Source organism: Anopheles coluzzii, chromosome X (assembly GCF_943734685.1).
Source record: "Anopheles coluzzii chromosome X, AcolN3, whole genome shotgun sequence".
In the NCBI taxonomy this organism is placed as follows: Eukaryota; Metazoa; Arthropoda; class Insecta; order Diptera; family Culicidae; genus Anopheles; species Anopheles coluzzii.
In genome coordinates, this window is record NC_064669.1 from 15280588 (window position 1) to 15298835 (window position 18248).

Below are 18248 nucleotides of genomic sequence, written 5' to 3' on the forward strand. Positions count from 1 at the left end.
AAATTTCGAAAAGAAATCAATCTAATGGCAATAATCATTGCTTTTCACACGAAGGCAGCTTCAAAACTAAGTTCCATTGATATTATACACTGTTTTGCGGCAACTTTGTGTACCACCACTATAGGAACAATTTTTTTTTTTTGTATTTTTTTGTGTACTCTTATATATCTTAACTAGGTCATATGGCCAGTAGAAGATTAAACAATAAATAATAATAATAATAATAATAATAATAATAATAATAATAATACGACGAGTATCGGAACCATACCACCATTATAGGTACAACGCAGCAGTCACAAAAATATGTATTTTTTCGTAGAATTCAGTTTCTTTGTTTCCGAATTAATTTTACAGTAAATTCTGTTTTTCTTTCAAATCATATAAAGAAACCAAAAACTAGTCTCAAAATAAAGGCTTCGTTAGTTGGGAAAAGTAAACGGAAGATTATATCTACTTTACGAAAAAATGTGCATATTTGGAACGAATGCCTTTGACGTTGATTTTTGTGTTTTAAATTATTATTTAAAAATTGCTAAAATTCATATATCTTAGTTTCATATTTAGGTATTGTAGAAGAATTATGTAAACAGCAAGAGACTTATTTTTATTTTTCTGGTCCCATTCCAGCAAACAGCTATTGTGCATTTGCGATTACGTCACGTGTATCCGTGAATTACGCGTATTACGCCACGTGGCTTTTAAAAACATATAAAAGTAAAAAAAATCCAATCCTAGAAAAAGCCAGCTTTCCGGGCCAGTTTTCAAACACCAGGGAGAAGAACGTGACGGTTCGTGCAAATCAAACTTGTTCTAATTCCTAAAAGTTCGTTTAGTACCAACTTTAGATTTTTTAATGTATATTTTTAGCTGTTTACGAGACACCATTGGGCCGTATTTCCACAGGGGGTATGGCATAAGTAATCTCCATAAATAGCATTGACGTGTCGCCTGATGTAAACCGTTCAAAGCTTATGGTAGAAAAAATGCAGTTTTAGTGCACTGTACCCTCAGCACCAAGCCAGCCGTCTGGGTTGGTCTGTCTTTCGCATCGCTCCGCCAAGGCTAGCTTTTCTTACGAAAACTGAACAAAGGAGGTGACGTATTATATAGCTTTCCTGCCCTGCTCGCTGTGCCTCAAGACGTCCCAGATGGATGCTGTTTGCATCGTATCGTCGAGACTGGCCCCGCCATCATCTTCCTTCTCCTACCCACCTGCTGCAACTCTGGTCGAATGCGTTCGGATTGTTCGGATTGATGCTGCGATGAGTGAGTCATGGCAAGGAAAAAATTAAAATCAAATTACATGCATTTTATCCCAGTGGTGGATGAAGATAGGAGCTAAAGGTCATGCGCCATAAAGTATATTTTATGCGGCCCTTTTCAACGATTAAGATCCTATAAATGGTAAATATGCTAATAGTTGTGCAATTAATAGTGGTACCAATTTGTGTTAATGCATTTAAGTGTTTTGTCGATGAGCTAAGTGTATGAAAATTTTGACATTAAGTAATTGACATACGTTTTTCTTCCACGAACACAACAAACTAACATAAAACACAACACATGTATGAAAAAGTTCATATATTTTTTATCTAATCGTTGTTCACATAATGGTGACTTGGTTCATATAGTCATCGTGTTGTGTTTCTATAGAGCTTGTAGGCATAAAAAATCTGAAAAACTGTGTAAGATATCAATAGAACTGAGCTTTGCAGCTGTGCGATAAATGAATTGCGAAGATTACGGCCATAATATTAAATTTTAGCGTAATTTAATTGTAAGAATTGTATCATTTTGATTCATGAAATCATAACAAATATTATCATGGATAAGAAAACTAATCCGTAACAAAGTCAAAATTAGTATTTGCTGTTTTTTTAAAGATAGGAACATGGTCTAAAATTGTATATACTTTGTGCTCGGTCTTATCCTCAGCATTGCTAGCATGAAAATGGAGCAACAAGCAATAAAAAAAACAATAAAATAAGTGACACGTCTTTCTATAAAGATTTAGACATGCTTCGCTCGAATCCCTTGAGTTTGTGAACTGGGAGAGATGGGCAACAAACAATAACACAGTTTTATCCAAGCAACATACGAATAATATGGTAATTTCTAGTACTAACTACTTTTAATAATGCTTTCTCAACATGGCTGATGATGAATATGAAGAAGATACTTCAATTTCATAACAACAGAGTGCAATTGGATTTTCAGTATATTTTGCGACATTTGTGAGGCATGTTGCTGTTTCGAAATGTCCTAACAGTCGAAGTATTAATTGTCTTTATTGTCCTTCGTATAAAATAATAGGCAATGCAAATCTTTGGCTTGTCCCGTAGCGCATTTTAAAAATTTGAAAACAAGATTTTTTTTGAAACTGAGATTTATAGTTGAAAAACTAGCTCCCGCTTATCGAGATGCTAAATGTTTTATATGTCAAACCAGTATACAGAGTTGTGCGTAACGATCAGCCATTCGTTTTCTGATGTTGTGAGAATGGGTTTAATAAGATTCAGTTTAAACCAATGAAATTCTACATATGATATATGTAGTAGTAATAGTATTAGTAATAGAAGTAGAAGATGTATTGGTCTATCATATTTCAGTGTACGTTAGCTATATCTTAATAATAAAACAACGAGCTCAAAAACGTTACCGTTACTCATTGACTAGCTTTGCTTTGTCTAATTATTGTTCAGTAATGTTATTAGTAATGTTATGTATTGTTAATGGTTTGGAAATGGCTTGAATTTTGTGAAAAAAACGTTAAAATATTATCTAAAATCTGCGTCTTTTGTACTAGCATGTAAGGCATCGTATCGGTGGCCTCCCAGCAGACACCAACTTTCTTTTTTCCCCCTACCCACCCCCCCACACACTTCTTCCCGCCACCATCGCATGTACTTTGAGTGAGAGGAGAATGGATTCGTTCGTGCACCGCGAAGTACGTTGAATTGATTCGAAGTGCACCGTAAAGAATTGATTCGTAGTGCACAGCAATAAAGTTGAAAGCCACTGATGAAAATGATGAGCTGCGGTACGTCTATCGGATGGTGAATTAATTGAACTCACTTTGAGTTTCCCCTTACCTATGTTATTGCGTTCCCCCTCTACTGCTGCTACCACGGTGAGTGATGCACTCCGTTGATGCGAGAGAGTGATACTTCTCTACTCCTAAACTTCGACACTCACCCATACACACTCACACATGCTGCTCGAGCAGTAAAGCTAAATAAATTGAGCTGTACACGAACGTCGATGTTCATACGTAAATCGACCCGCAAGCTTGGCAAACGTTGCGACTAGTGCAAAGTGGAAAGTGTATAGTGACGCTGCAAAAGTTAAAGTCTCTGGCAAAGTGTGAACAAATTCCAAAGTGTGATGGAAACGAGTTTATTGTCTTTAGGCGGTTCATGTTGCAAAAAGAAAACTACCTTTTAGCTGGTGGATGTTTCAAACTTTTGTTAATCAGATACAGTTTTCATCATTTTACACAGTTAACAGATAATGTTGACGACTGTATCACGAAGCCGGTGGCCTTTTGCTTAGTGAACACCATAAACCGAATGTTTTTCGTTTTAGAGACAGTCAAGGCTCTCATCTTGTCGCTTGCTTAGATCATACAAAAAACGGAAACTTGTGAAATGTGGCGTTAGCTATTTAGGTAGAAGACATTTAATCGGTTCATACAAAACAAAAACCCTCGAGCACTCACTTTGAATTTGTGTGTACTGCATATGTAACGTTTGCAAGAAGTGCTGTTTTACTCATGGTAAGTGTTTATCTCTCTTTTTCGGGGGTCTCCAAAATTTTCAGCTCGCGCGCCGCATAGACTCTAAAAGAACTATGTTGAGGGCCATTTGATATTAGCTTTAACTGATGGTTGAACGATTAAAAGTAAATATACAACTTTATTGTATTTTTGTTTCGTTTGGATACACCCTAGTTATATACTGCAATATTATTTCTTTATTTAACGTCTTCCGTTAATCAATCTACTAAAACAATGCTCTCCAACCATTTTGTTCAAATGCCTTTGGTATATTATTCAATACACAATAGCTAAAATTTAAGAGAGACACTCCACTGATTGTACTATTTGAACAATAATACAATCGTTGTTGTTGTTTATTTTTCTACGAAGCTTTTGAGCATTCAACTCTCGTAAATTAGAGGCGTTAAAAATTCACCCATATTAATTATGTATAATATAGTTCTATTAATATGAATGGAATATGGAATTAATATGAATAGTTCAGAAAGATAAGTAAAAGTTCATAGCAACAAGTGTTTGTAATTCTATTTTAATTTTAATGATAAACAGTGAAGAAACAACAAACCCCATTGCTATTACATTTCACTTATATATTGTGGTGTATTTTTATTTTTTTTAAACAAGGTTAGTTTCCTTCAGAAAATGCAAAACTTTTTCTGTTTCATTAACATTGTTTGACAGCACAGTATCTAAATGATCTCCATGCTTATGTTTTTCGCCTTTTGGCAGAGTAACCATAACAGTCTATTAAGACGTGTTCGACCGTCATATCAGTTTCACCAAACGGACAGATTAATGGTGATGATGTAATCCATGTGTATTGCTAGCTCTAATGAATTAATATTTTCCACCACAATGACGCATCAGCTATGAATAATACAACCGTACAATAATTCTACATATTGAAATGATTTTTCGAATAAATATAATTCGTTCAAATCCCTTTTCAACATTCCCTACAATATATGAACTGACTATATATTATATGAACTAACTTTATTTGTTTATTGCAAGTGTTAGGAAACATGTCTTGGACTTAGCGTACATCAGTTTGGTCAAATTTATGTGCTTATCTAATTGAAAATTTATCGTGTTGTCTTCAAAAATATAATCATTTCTAATCTTCAAAGACAACGTCAGAACTTCGAATCGTGGATTCATAATATTTTTATTTTTTGTTGTTAGATTTCAGTGACAAAGTACAAAACCTTCAGTGCCATACACCAACATAATTCGGTCGTTTTACCGTTCCTTTATTGTTTGCATCACTCATTAAGCTTTGTTGTTGTTGTAGTCGCAAAAATTTTTATTTTCCACTTTTGCGTAGTATTTGAACATGGATTTTGCGAGATTTAGCATTAGTTTTTCAACATGGTCGTAAGATAGTGCCATGAATCAGATTGAATTGGTTTTTAATCGTTTGGTGTTTGAAGAAGCATAACTTTTGAGAACATGTATATCTATCCTTGGGGCCCTTCACGATTCTAGTCAGCTTATTGTATGGAGTTTGACAGTTGGAGGCTGAAATCATGTAAACACTCCATAAACAAAACCACTCAAAAAACTAGCCTGTAATTTTCAGTCTAGATTATTCTAGCCTCAAAGCTAGAATTAGATTCGAGTACCTGCTCGAAAACACGGTGTTGTTTACATTTATCCCAAGGTGCATGAAAGAGATCACGTGGTGGAATCTAGAATCAAAGTGTATGCAGTCCAGGTAGTTTCATAGTATGTTTTTTTTAAACCAAATTTGAATGTCACTTTTTGACAGGATGAGTGAATATTTTTGTTCAAACTAGCTTTCTTGAGGCTTGAAGAATACTCAAAACACTCTTAAAATCTTCATTCAGAAGCAGAAGCGATAAAAAGCAGCCTTCAAAATTCATATACCCTCGGATAACCCCACCTCTATATTATACTCACTTAGATAGCTGCTCGAAAACTGCTATACAATGCAAACAACTGACAGGCTGAAATTACAGCATACGAACTTACAACGGAAAGGGCCCCCTTCTTAGATATTGTAAAACCTCGAGTTTTATCGATTTGAACTAAACGTTGAACTTATAAAAGGCACAAAATCGCAAGGCAGAAGAATTAACAGAAGGCTGAAGGTGTTGTCAGTACAACGATCCGTAAACGCAAAGTGGGTTTATTATACAGGTGGACTTATCCCGAACAATTTGACAGCCGTGCTGTAGAAAAATTAAAACAAAATGTCAGGAGGGGATTCGATCATTTGTTGATGTATGCGTGTGAATTCCAATGGCTGTTTTGGTTGTTGTGTCGTAGTATGGGTGAAAAACTACGTATCACAATCGAATCCCCTCCTGTCATTCGTTCGTCCAATATGGCCTTCCCGCCAAACCTATAAGCCCACCTAGTCCTTATACCCACTTTGCGTAAACGAATGATCTTTATTTTGACATTCAGATTATCGCACAGTTGTCACGGTGATGGTCATATTCTGATCCGGCATATTGGGCACTATGGTCTTATCAGGGGTCAAATCTCCAGGATATTACAATATAGAGTCTATTACTAGGGTCCTTTCCGTTTGAAGTTCGTAGGCTGAAATTTCAGCCTGTCAACTGTTTGCATTGTATAGCAGTTTTCGAGCAGCTATCTATGTGAGTATAATATACACCCGCTGCGCAAATTCAGTTTTCTGCGTAGTTTTTTGCGTCGTTTTGTGTCAAAAAATACGCAAAAAAATACGCTAGACTTCAGCCAAAACTACGATAGCCAGCGCATTTATTGCAGTTTTTGAAGGCGCGGCGAGAGAGAGAGAGCAAATGCGAACAAACGGCTATCTCTTTCTACCAATTCAAATTTGGCGCAATGTAATTGTGTTGGTGGATAACGATAAAAAAAAGTTACACACTACAGCGCGCTGTATGTATCCATGTATTTAATAGGCTCAAAAGGGAATTTGTTTATGATAATGGGAAGGAGGAGGACTTTCTGTATTGCACACATGTACTCATTTCGTTCGTTGCACACACTACTACTCCTAGTATTGATATTGTCGCTGTATTGCTGGTGCCGTCTTATATCCGTTCGAGACTTGCGCGTGTGCAGTGGCTAGTTTGCGGGCTGCCTTTTCAAGGAATTTTATTCAGATTAATCAGCGCATACACATATATACATTGGTAAGTGTTTATTTATTTATTATTCTAATTCTTACGTGCCGTCGTTGACTCGATCGCTGGATTGACCTGGCCTTGGTCAACATGTTCCATGCCCGTTCCGATTTGACCGGTTGACTGCGATGGACACGGATGTGTATGATTCTAATTTAAAATTTACTCCTTCCTCTAGCTAACCATGACTCCGGAAGGGCACTCCAGTGGAACTGTTCGGTACAGTGCGGCTTATTGGCTACGGCAGGGCTGTACCAGCGCCACCTCCACAGCCACCTCCACAGCCACCTCCACAGCCACCTCCACAGCCACCTCCACAGCCACCTCCACAGCCACCTCCACAGCCACCTCCACAGCCACCTCCACAGCCACCTCCACAGCCTCCTTCACAGCCACCACCACCAGCACCACAACCAGCGCAACCACCACAGCCACCACCATCAACACCACCACCACCACTTCTACCACTCCAACCACCGGCACCAAGAGCACCATAAAAATTATTTCCAACATCGTTATTCGTCCAGCAAAAACCGTTGCCACAGGGAAGGAGCAGGAGGGTATGATACTTACATCGGAACAATATAGATTGATGCAGAAGCGGTCAATGACTGTGGAGAAAATGGGTCGGGCAGGTGGCAAGCTGGCCAAGTACTCAAAAGTACCAGAATATCGGCCTTCTGCTCTGATTGGCCAGGACTCCCGTCACCCCGCCATACCGTCGACCATTACCATGCGGAAGGTTAAGGATAAGCGCCCCGCCATCACCACCGCCAACACCACCGTCCGTACCACCGCCAACACTACTGCCAACACCACCGTCCGTAACACCGCCAACACTACCGCCAACACCACCGTCCGTACCACCGCCAACACTACCACCAACACCACCGTCCGTACCACCGCGAACACCACCGCCAACACCACCGCCAACAACACCATTCCAGCCTCGCTTCTCGAGACCATCGCTACAGTCGAGACCAAAATTCCGCGCCGCCCTACCGTCGTCCCTACCAAAGCCGGAGTTCCTGCAACAGTTCCTGCCGTCGTTGCAACGGATGCTCCTGCCGTTGCTCCTCCTCTGACCGATGTGCTGCAGGTGATAACCGAGCTGTCAGCAACAATTAACCGCCGCTTTGACGAATTCGCCGCGGAATTTGTTGCCCTAAAAAAGGAAGTGATGGTCACTCGGAAGACCGCCATGGCTACCGAGCTGGCACTAAACAAATTACAGAAAATAGTATGTGCCGATACAGACGGTTACGCGCTTCGGCGACGGACGGTTTCACGCTGCAGCCCATACGGTCAGAGGAGGAGCTGAAAAGCATGGAGCAGAAGTTGACCGACAAGCAACATGCTAAGAACTGCCTGGCATGGTTGCAGAACGAGGTGATGGCAACGGATCCCACCAAACGGTTGAGGGAGGTGCGGGATTTTGTTATCGACAGTGGCTTTATTTCGCGTTGCCGGTGGTCTCAGCGAAACGGGAAGGTGTCGATGGCACATTTTCCGAACGTATGCGAGCTGTTCCGCAAAGCCGCAGCGACCTGGAAGGCGCCCATCACCACAGCATACGTGGTAGATTTTTTAAACGCGTGTTGCGGTATTCTGCAAAGTCGAAGAATGCAAACAAAGAAGTAATGCTCAATGTAAATAATAATGATAATCTAGGTTAGTTTAGTGTAAGTTTTTTTTATAGCGTAGGTAGACAAGTTAAGTTTAGTTTCGTGTTGTACATAGTTAGTTTAGTTAGTTAGTTTTTTATTTGAATTATCATTATATTAATGAAATAAATAACTAGGAATTCATGAATACAAAAAATGCATTCTGCCACACAGCACCTAAGATAATTTCTCATTATTTACCTTCCTGATCCGAAACACTTAACCAGGGTTTTGGGAAGAGGCATATTTTTTTAATTTATTGTCTAGCAAATCGGTCTTGAGTGGACAAACGCATAACGTATTTAAGACGCTCCAGTTGCTAACCCTAAAGCATGAGAAAATGCGCGAAAGGGAATGATTTCTTCCGTCGCTTTGCACAGGGGGTAGTTTTTTGTGTGGTTTTGTATGGAGTGTTTACATGATTTCAGCCTCCAACTGTCAAACTCCATACAAAAAACTGACTAGAATCGTGAAGGCCCCCACTGGCAGTTTGCAAATGTGTACAGTCTTTCCCCGAGTTACGCGAATAATGCGTTCCGGAGACATTCGCGTAACTCGGATTTTCGCGTAAGTCGAATATCACATGTTACAGCAAAAATATACTTTATTTATCATAATTTTTGATTGAATTTAGTTCATTTATGTAATTTAATACTTATTCGATGCAATTGGTGTAGAAAATTTGGTTATTTATCGGTAATTATTTTTCATTTGACAATTGATGGAGAAAATTGTACTTATTTGACATCTGAACTGTCAAAAATAAAAATTCGCGTAACTCGAATTCGCGTAACTCGAGTGTCGCGTAACTCGGGGAAAGACTGTAGTAATCTTGTATGCAATGTGATCGAGTGTTGTTGTGTTGGCATTGTTGAGTAATAAACTTGTTCTACTTCCAAAAAGTTCACTGAGTACCTACCTCAGATTTTTTAAATGCTTATTTTTAGCCGTTTATGATCCAGTATTGCGCCGTCTTTCCACAGGGGGGATTGGCATAAGTAATTGCCGGAAGTATTATGCTTTTATCAACTGCGAGTTTGATTTTCATTACGCCTCAATTTGAATTCAGCACAGTTAACTAATTCAATACGCTCCGCCATTACTAATTCCCCCTTTACCCGCCACGGTGGTCAACGCATTATACCCTTGAGGCTATCCAATCGTGTTCGCCTTCCAGCACCACAAGTACGGTGCTTGAGCAAACATAACCCAAATAACCAAATCGGCCTTAACCCACTGTAAAGCCACTTCAAACCCACGTGGGTTAGTGGTGGTCGATTCAGTCGTTAACCCACCAAATTTTAGAACAATCGGAGCTGTCAGTTCTAATAAGATGTATTGACCTTACCCACACTTGGCCCACCTTTTCCAAACATGTTGACGAGAAAAAGATGGATCAAGTGCGGGCTAAGGTCAATATGCTGAACATGATTTTAACACATCGATTACTTTAACTCATTCACTTACAACACAGCATAACTTCGGCAATATTATAAATAAATAAACTGTGCACTGACCAGCGAAATGAAAGTCCATTTGCAAGTAAACAAACACACGCATCCACATCTTACACAAATATGTTTCGCAACAAATGAACTTAAACACACAAGTTTTATTGCTTCCTTTGCACAATTAAACACATTTTGGGTAGATACATGTTGAGTAAATGATTTACCCGTGCATAAAAAAACTGACTTTAACAAACATTGAAGTGGCCGCTTCTGTAGATGTGTTTAACCCACCAAACTGACAGTTTTTTGGCTTTGTTCGATGCAACTGGATTTTTAGTACAGGAAATTGGTGGCGTTTTCGGCATCTTGGTTATTTGGGAAGTAATAAACCAATCGCAAGCTTGTTGTCTATTGTGGCAAGCGGTGCGTACTCATGCAATGGTGCGCAATAGGGAGCAAAGTTTGTACGAACCGTCATATTCTTCTTCCTGGTGTTTGAAAACTAGCCCGGAATGCTGGCTCTTTCTAGAATTGGATTTTTTTACTTTTATATGTTTTTAAAAGCCACTTAACGTAATAGGGGAAGTCATGGTTGGTTCGACACTGCGGGCAAGTTCGACACCTCGCCGTTTTAGTATTTATTGGTCATTTTTGAAAAAAAAAATGGTACACCTTGTTTATACTAACTGCTTTGAATATTTGGGTCACCCTGTACTGATCATAAACCTGTCAACTGTCAAAATAAAAATAAAACAAACCATTGATGTTTCTGATTGACAGCAAATGTAAAATTTTACTTATGGGACCTAAGGATTTGTAGCGTTTTTACAACGAAATTGCAGTTTCTGTGTGAATTACATTGTTTTATAAACACTGCTGAATAGTTCAGTACTAAGGTACGTAGTTTTTTATAATACTAAATAATACAAAATGTCACCAAAACTTATGTGACCAGTGGGGGTAAAATCGACACCTCACCTAGTAGTATGTTGGTGCCTATTTTTAGTATTTAAATATTATATCTATATAAAATGGGGGCGGTCCCATGCTACAGTGATCCACTCGCACAACTTAATCACTCATTGTGGGTTCAAATCTTGAATGGACCGCCTCTTCACCCGTAGTAAAGACTGATTACCTTGTGCGTGGTATTTAAAAAGTATCGAAATCCTGTGTGGGCGGCATATCCGCGTAGAATGTGAAACAGAAGGAGTAGAATTATTTCGTAATTTTAAAAGCCTATATTTTTTACAGATGTCCCGGAACTATGTACGAAAAACGTTAAATGCAAGCTGGACAGACAAACAATTAAAAAATGCATTAGAAGCTATAAGGCTCGGGATGTCTAAAAAAAAAGCAGCAAATAAATATGGAATTCCAAGGACAACACTAATTGGATACGTCGCTAATAGTACGTCTACCAAACGCAAATACAAAAGGTGCGTTTTTACAGCTGAACAGGAGAAAGAACTAGTCGAACATCTACACGACCTGGAGAGCCGATTTTATGGAATAACTATGACGGATGTTCGACTTTTAGCTTTCGAGTTAGCAGAAAAACATAAAATTAAGCATCAGTTTAATAAGAAAAAGAAGATTGCTGGGAGAAATTGGATGGACGGTTTCTTAAAAAGGAATCCGAACCTTTCCTTCCGAAAGCCGAAAGCTACCTCCACAGCACGAGCTAGGAGTTTTAATAAGCCAACAGTGAACAGTTTCTAAGACTTATATCAAAAAATATTGGAAGCCAACAAATTTTCACCATCTCGCATTTACAATGCTGATGAGACAGCTGTGTCAACGGTTAGTATGTTAAAGATTTTAGTTTAGTTTCGTACTAAATCTCTATTTTAATATTCAGGTACCTACAAAGAAAACCTAAATTGCTTCTATGAAGGGCAAAAAACAAGTTGGTGGCATAACTTCTGCTGAACGTGGGGAAACGACGACGGCAGTGATGTGCATGTCAGCTACTGGGCATTTCATCCCATCATTTCTAATTTTCCCCAGAGCACGAATGAATGATTCGTTGAATAATGGAACTCCTTCGGGAACGCAATTGGCGTGTAACCCTTCTGGTTACATCACTGTTGAAATATTTAGAGCATGGTTTGATCATTTTCTTCTGAATGTCTATCCTACGGCAGACGATCCTGTGCTATTGATTGTAGATGGACTCTCATCTCACACAAAAAGCCTAGCAGTAATAGATAAAGCTAAAGCCAACCATGTAACTATAATAGTTCTACCACCGCACTGTAGCAATAAGCTTCATCCACTAGATGTGAGTGTCATGGCTCCGTTCAATAATTTTTATACGAACGTCGCTGACACATACTTGCGACATCATCCAGGCAGAGTAATCACAATTTACGAAGTGGGTCAATTAATGAACACTGCCTACACGAAGGCTGCCACAACACAGATAGTGGTAAATGAGTTCAGGAAGACTGGATTGTGGCCTTTTAATCGAGAAATATTTAATGGCACTGATTTTGCGCCATCGTTAGTAACTGATCAATCGGAAAAAATAGCATCATCAGAATCAACAAGCATTCAGGAGCAGGTTATGCCCACTCAAAATAATCCACCCACCCCTACGAATGTTGATTGTCAATTGGTAAACATACCTGGTCCTAGTGCTACGGCATCTCCGCACAATCCAAACACATCGTTTGAGGTTCCACCATCGAAAATTATTCCCTTGCCACAAATTAACATACCTAGAAACTCTCGAAAACGTCATTCCGAAAAGGCAAGAGAAATCACATCCCCCATTCATGAACAACAGTTAATCAGCGCAAAAGCAGCAAAAGATGTCAAAGCAATTAAACTCCATCGGAAGAAGACAACAAGAAACAAAGCCAAGACCAACAAAACTTCAGACATTTCAGAAGATTTCCTTTGCGATCTATGTGAACTATGCTGTTCTAATTCTAATGATGGGGAAGACTGGCAAGTATGCCAAAAATGTGGAACCTGGTTCTACAAAAAATTGCTATGACATGGTTATTACTTCCTGCAAGGATTGTTTGTAACATAATTTTTTTTAGCATGCTGAAATAATGATTTGTTCCTTTTTTTATATCTAATTGTTATGAAGTACTTTGTTGAATTTAAATAAATAAAAAACTGTATGCCATTATAGTCGTTTTAATTGTTTTAAACAAAGTGTCGAAGTTACTCCGCATAGTGTCGAGCTTACCCGCACTGCAGTATTGGTGCAAAAAAAACGTGGTTTTTTAATTTTATCAAAATGATATAAAAAACAATCCAACAACCGTAGTTTCTCGTAAGATGGTTCATAATGAATCTATAAATCTTTTTCGATGTCTACCACTAAGTAAACCTTGCAATAAAAGTATTGCAATTACGAGAAAACCTTAAGGTGTCGGAACTACCCATAATTCACGGATACACGTGGCGTAATCGCAAACACACAATGGCTTTTTGCTGGAATGAAACCTGAAAAACAATAAAAAATCTCTTGTTGTTAACATAATTCTTCTACAATACCTAAAAATTAAACTAAGATAAATGAATTGTTGTAATTTTTAAAATAATAATTTAAAACCCAAAAAACAACGTCGAAGGCAATCGTTCCAAATTTGATTCATCGCAACCAAACCCAAATAGCCAGCTCGTACTTTATAGCTGATTTAAGGCTGTTTAACGAAAAATCGTTCCAATGTCGTACTTTGTGGCTGATTAAGAGATAGACGGCACTTTGCGGAACTATGGAGCTTTTTAACAGGCACATGGTACTCTTTGGAACTTTGCGGCTGATTAGCACTATGTGTAGGGTTCATAATAGAACTTGAAGGCTTGTTAAGAAAGGGTACTGAACTTGGTGGAACTTTATAGCTTTTTAATGCATGACATCGGTTCAAGGTGGCTCTTGTCAAAGTGTCAAAGACGGACGCCGGCAATCATCTCATTGCTGCTGCACAAGCTAGCTATTCGTTAATTGAAGAATGAATATTGAGTGAAGTGATTGTGAATTATCAGTAAATTGTGTAAAATTTTGTGTAATTCATCAATACAAAAGATTTAGAAATATACATATGTGTTTAAACGAAACAAATCTTGTTGTTTATTTCATCGATGACGCTTGCTTGAAAATAAAACACAAAGAAAAATAATCCCTGGCATCGTGGCATAAGGAAGCTGCTTAGGCGCTGTTTGAAAGACCCACATAGAACTTTGATGCTGTTTATCTACTGCAAAAGGCGAATTAGAGCAGCGATCTTTAGCGTGCCAAAATGAGCTGCTTAAGCAATTCTGGCTATTTGGGAATAATCCTTTCTGTTGAGACTCATTTTTTGGTTTCTTTATGTGATTTGAGAATTTCCTGTCAGGTTTACTGAAATTTCTCAAAATTCATTAAGAAATGAAGAAATTATCTAAATTATTGTCATATTGTTATGCTCAAACAAGTGCCCAAGGGCAGATTAAGGGTATTTTCGTTTGAATGGAGGCTTTAATGCTTTTTTGTTACATATATTACAATGTTTATATGAAGCAAATTTTCCCATATTCTTAAACGCAATTCAGACATATACGTAATCTCTTAGTCTAAATATATTATAAATAAATATTATATGTCTAACGAGACGATGATTCAATACATTTATATCCCCATTAACGATGGCGTACAACATGATCTTGGGTTTGAAATGATTTATTTAATGTTTTGAAATGAGCGATCTGATTATTCTAAAAATTTCAACACCTTCAACCATCCTTCCTCAAATTAGGTACTTTTAGATTTTTATGAATTCTAAGCAAGCATGGGTGCCTTGATAAGTTGAAACGCGATGTGATTATCTAAATTAGATCTAATAGAAGGTAGGCAACTAGGATCTGATAAAAAAAATACTCGAATTATTTTATACATAACATGGCCGTAAAAAACTGACAACTGTTGAAATATCTTTCAGCAAGTGCAACAGCACAACAGAACGCTTAACAAATTATCCATTGATTGAGCTGGGGTACTAACCGTAGAATTGGCAACCAGATTTACACACGTAAGGCGGCGCTCTAGCAGCAATCGAACACGACATCCGACACGAACAAACCCATATAATCATATGGAGGTGCACTGTCAGACACAAACAAACAAACAAGACAAACGTCGAGTCGAACATGTCAGTTGAGGCGGCGCTCTAGCAGCAATCGAACACGACATCCGACACGAACAAACCCATATAATCATATGGAGGTGCACTGTCAGACACAAACAAACAAACAAGACAAACGGCGAGTCGAACATGTCAGTTGATTCTGTCTGTGATGTTCGATACCCACCTGTGCTGTGAGTACCTTGGCTGTCAAACGCTTCACAGCTACAGTAGATAGAATTCAATACGGGACATTTTTAAGTTTGTTTACGTAGTTTGTCTCTTTTTCTTCTTAAAATTGCGTGCAACATATTTAAAATAGCTATCAATAATTATTGTAAAGCTTTACAATCAATTATAACATCAAATAGAAAGGATTGAAGCGTATTAAACTATTGTGTGTACATAAGCCATGTGTATGCACTGTATGTGTTTTGGCATGGACGTTTGTTTACATTTTTCAATATTAAATTTGAATGATTTCTATGTTATTATAGATGTGAATAACTTGTAAATTATGAGTTGAATCTTCCCCCTGTAGGTGGATATTCATTTAAACTATGAAAATGCTTTATTTTCGAGACGAAAAGAAAGGCCTATTGCAGTGCATCATGACAGGTCTATAAGACATCGAACAGCTGACAGAGCACCTATCGAACAGAGTCGTGTTTGTTTGTCTCGTTCGATTGGTCCCAGAGCGCCGCCTGATTCTGTCTGTGATGTTCGATACCCACCTGTGCTGTGAGTACCTTGGCTGTCAAACGCTTCACAGCTACAGTAGATAGAATTCAATTCGGGACATTTTTAAGTTTGTTTACGTAGTTTGTCTCTTTTTCTTCTTAAAATTGCGTGCAAAATATTTAAAATAGCTATCAATAATTATTGTTAAACTTTTCAATCAATTAAAACATCAAATATAAAGGATTGAAACGTATTAAACTATTGTGTGTACATAATCCATGTGTATGCACTGTATGTGTTTTGGCATGGACGTTTGTTTACATTTTTCAATATTAAATTTGAATGATTTCTATGTTATTATAGATGTGAATAACTAGTAAATTATGAATTGAATTTTCCCCCTGTAGGTGGATATTCATTTAAACTATGAAAATGCTTCATTTTCGAGACGAAAAGAAAGGCGTATTGTAGTGCATCATGACAGGTCTATCACAAGGTGGATTTAAAAATATCAGGTGGTGGACTCTAGTGCATTTTGACAATTCGTCACTTGACGTAAGGTCCCCAGGATTCAAACTTTGTTTACATTTATTAAATTTGTTCATATAATTTATCTACCCCATTTTTTCGAATAAATATTCTTTAAAAATATATTTTGGACTTTGTGAGTTCTTATTTAATGTTGAAACATACATTAAAGTGTGTTATTTTGTGTTATTCCGTGAATTTATTCTAGAATTCTTTGTGTTTTCGACATTTTTGATGATAAAAATTAAGAAATCATTATTTTTTTTCAATTTTTACATTAATTCCTCATTATCTACGAGCCGCATGGACAATTTACTTGAGATTAGAACTCATGCTAGCATGATTTTAAATTTCGTGCATAAACAAATCATCACATCTTTTGTTAATATATTACGTTTTTTCGATAAAATCAATAGACACACTAAAATGCACATAATAACAAAGAATTCTGTTATATTTGCTAAGCTTTGTGTGCGGAAATCAATGTTTAACTGTTTTAAAATGACGTAAAGTCCCTCAACTATGGCGACCCCCCAAAGGCCCTTATCCACCACCTGATATTTTTAATCCACCTTGCTTTGAACGCACCATACAGTATGACAGTTGAGTACATACATTTAGGCGTGAAATGTTTTAGCCATGTTGATTTAGGCTATTTTTTCACGCTGCCCACTATGCAGTGTGATTTCAATTTCAGTGACGTCAAGTTGTGATCGCTGGAAGCTGCTGTGGGTCATGAAGATTGTACAGAATCTCAAATTTCACGCACAATTGATCTATCTATCCATAAAAAACTGGTTCAAGTTATAAAAATAACACAGAAAAAAATTTAACGGAGCAGCACAGAAATTCAAAGCTACACAATAAATGATGCCACATAAATGAATCTTTATTGTTAATTGAATACCTTCGTTATCTTGTATATGCTTTGCCTTGTAATAAATCTAATTTGGTTTAAAATGTATTCAATTGAAGTAGAAAAACACGTAGTAATGATTGTTTGTAGTGATAGATATATTTATAAACCATTTTGGGCCAAAGAGTGGCCAAGGCCCTGGGAATCTGGTACGATAGTCGAGTGAGAATTGCTTGGCACATACTCGAGCCTAAATATTTTGTATGCGGATTGCATAAGACATGGCGTATAACGATTGAAATTTAAATTGAAATTTTCTCTGGCGGTTATTTGTTTGAAATATTTCTACATTGTTTAAACAGTTTAAGTAAGCGGAAAAGTTTACACGAATTATTTAAAGTTTTAATTTTCGTTTCGTTCATACATTGTATTGTGATCTATTTTTAATACCGTTACATTCGTAACCTCCCACTCTATTTGGTACCAGTTCCAATCTGAGTTTCAGTTCATGAAATAAATGTTCTAATGAAATTATTATACCTCTTCTGTTACAATGCGAATGGTCTTACTAGCCTCTAGCTAGCCTCTGGTTAGACTCTAGTTAGCGCTCTCTGGTGTATCTGGATCCTTGCTGATTTCTGGTTGATAGGAAATTCGAATAGCGAATTTCATTCACCCCAGCGTCGGTCACAACTCTACACAGTACACTCAGGGAAAAAGTAAGAGAGAGGAATAGTATCGACTTTCATGTAATGACCTTTTAGATCAATTTATGTTTTAACCGAACAAGCAGATATCCCGCCAAGTTTAATCGCACCGTGAAGCGTGAAACCAAATACGATGACATTCGATGATATTCGTTGGCCCCGTAGTTCTGTTTTTGTTCCCATACAGAAACAAAACACTTTTAATTTTGATAAATTGTTTTTGGAAGAGTTTTAAGGGCTTTCCTAACCAGTAAAACAAAAGATAGACCCATTTGGCCCCGCGCCCATTGGGTCTATGGGACCTATGCCCATTT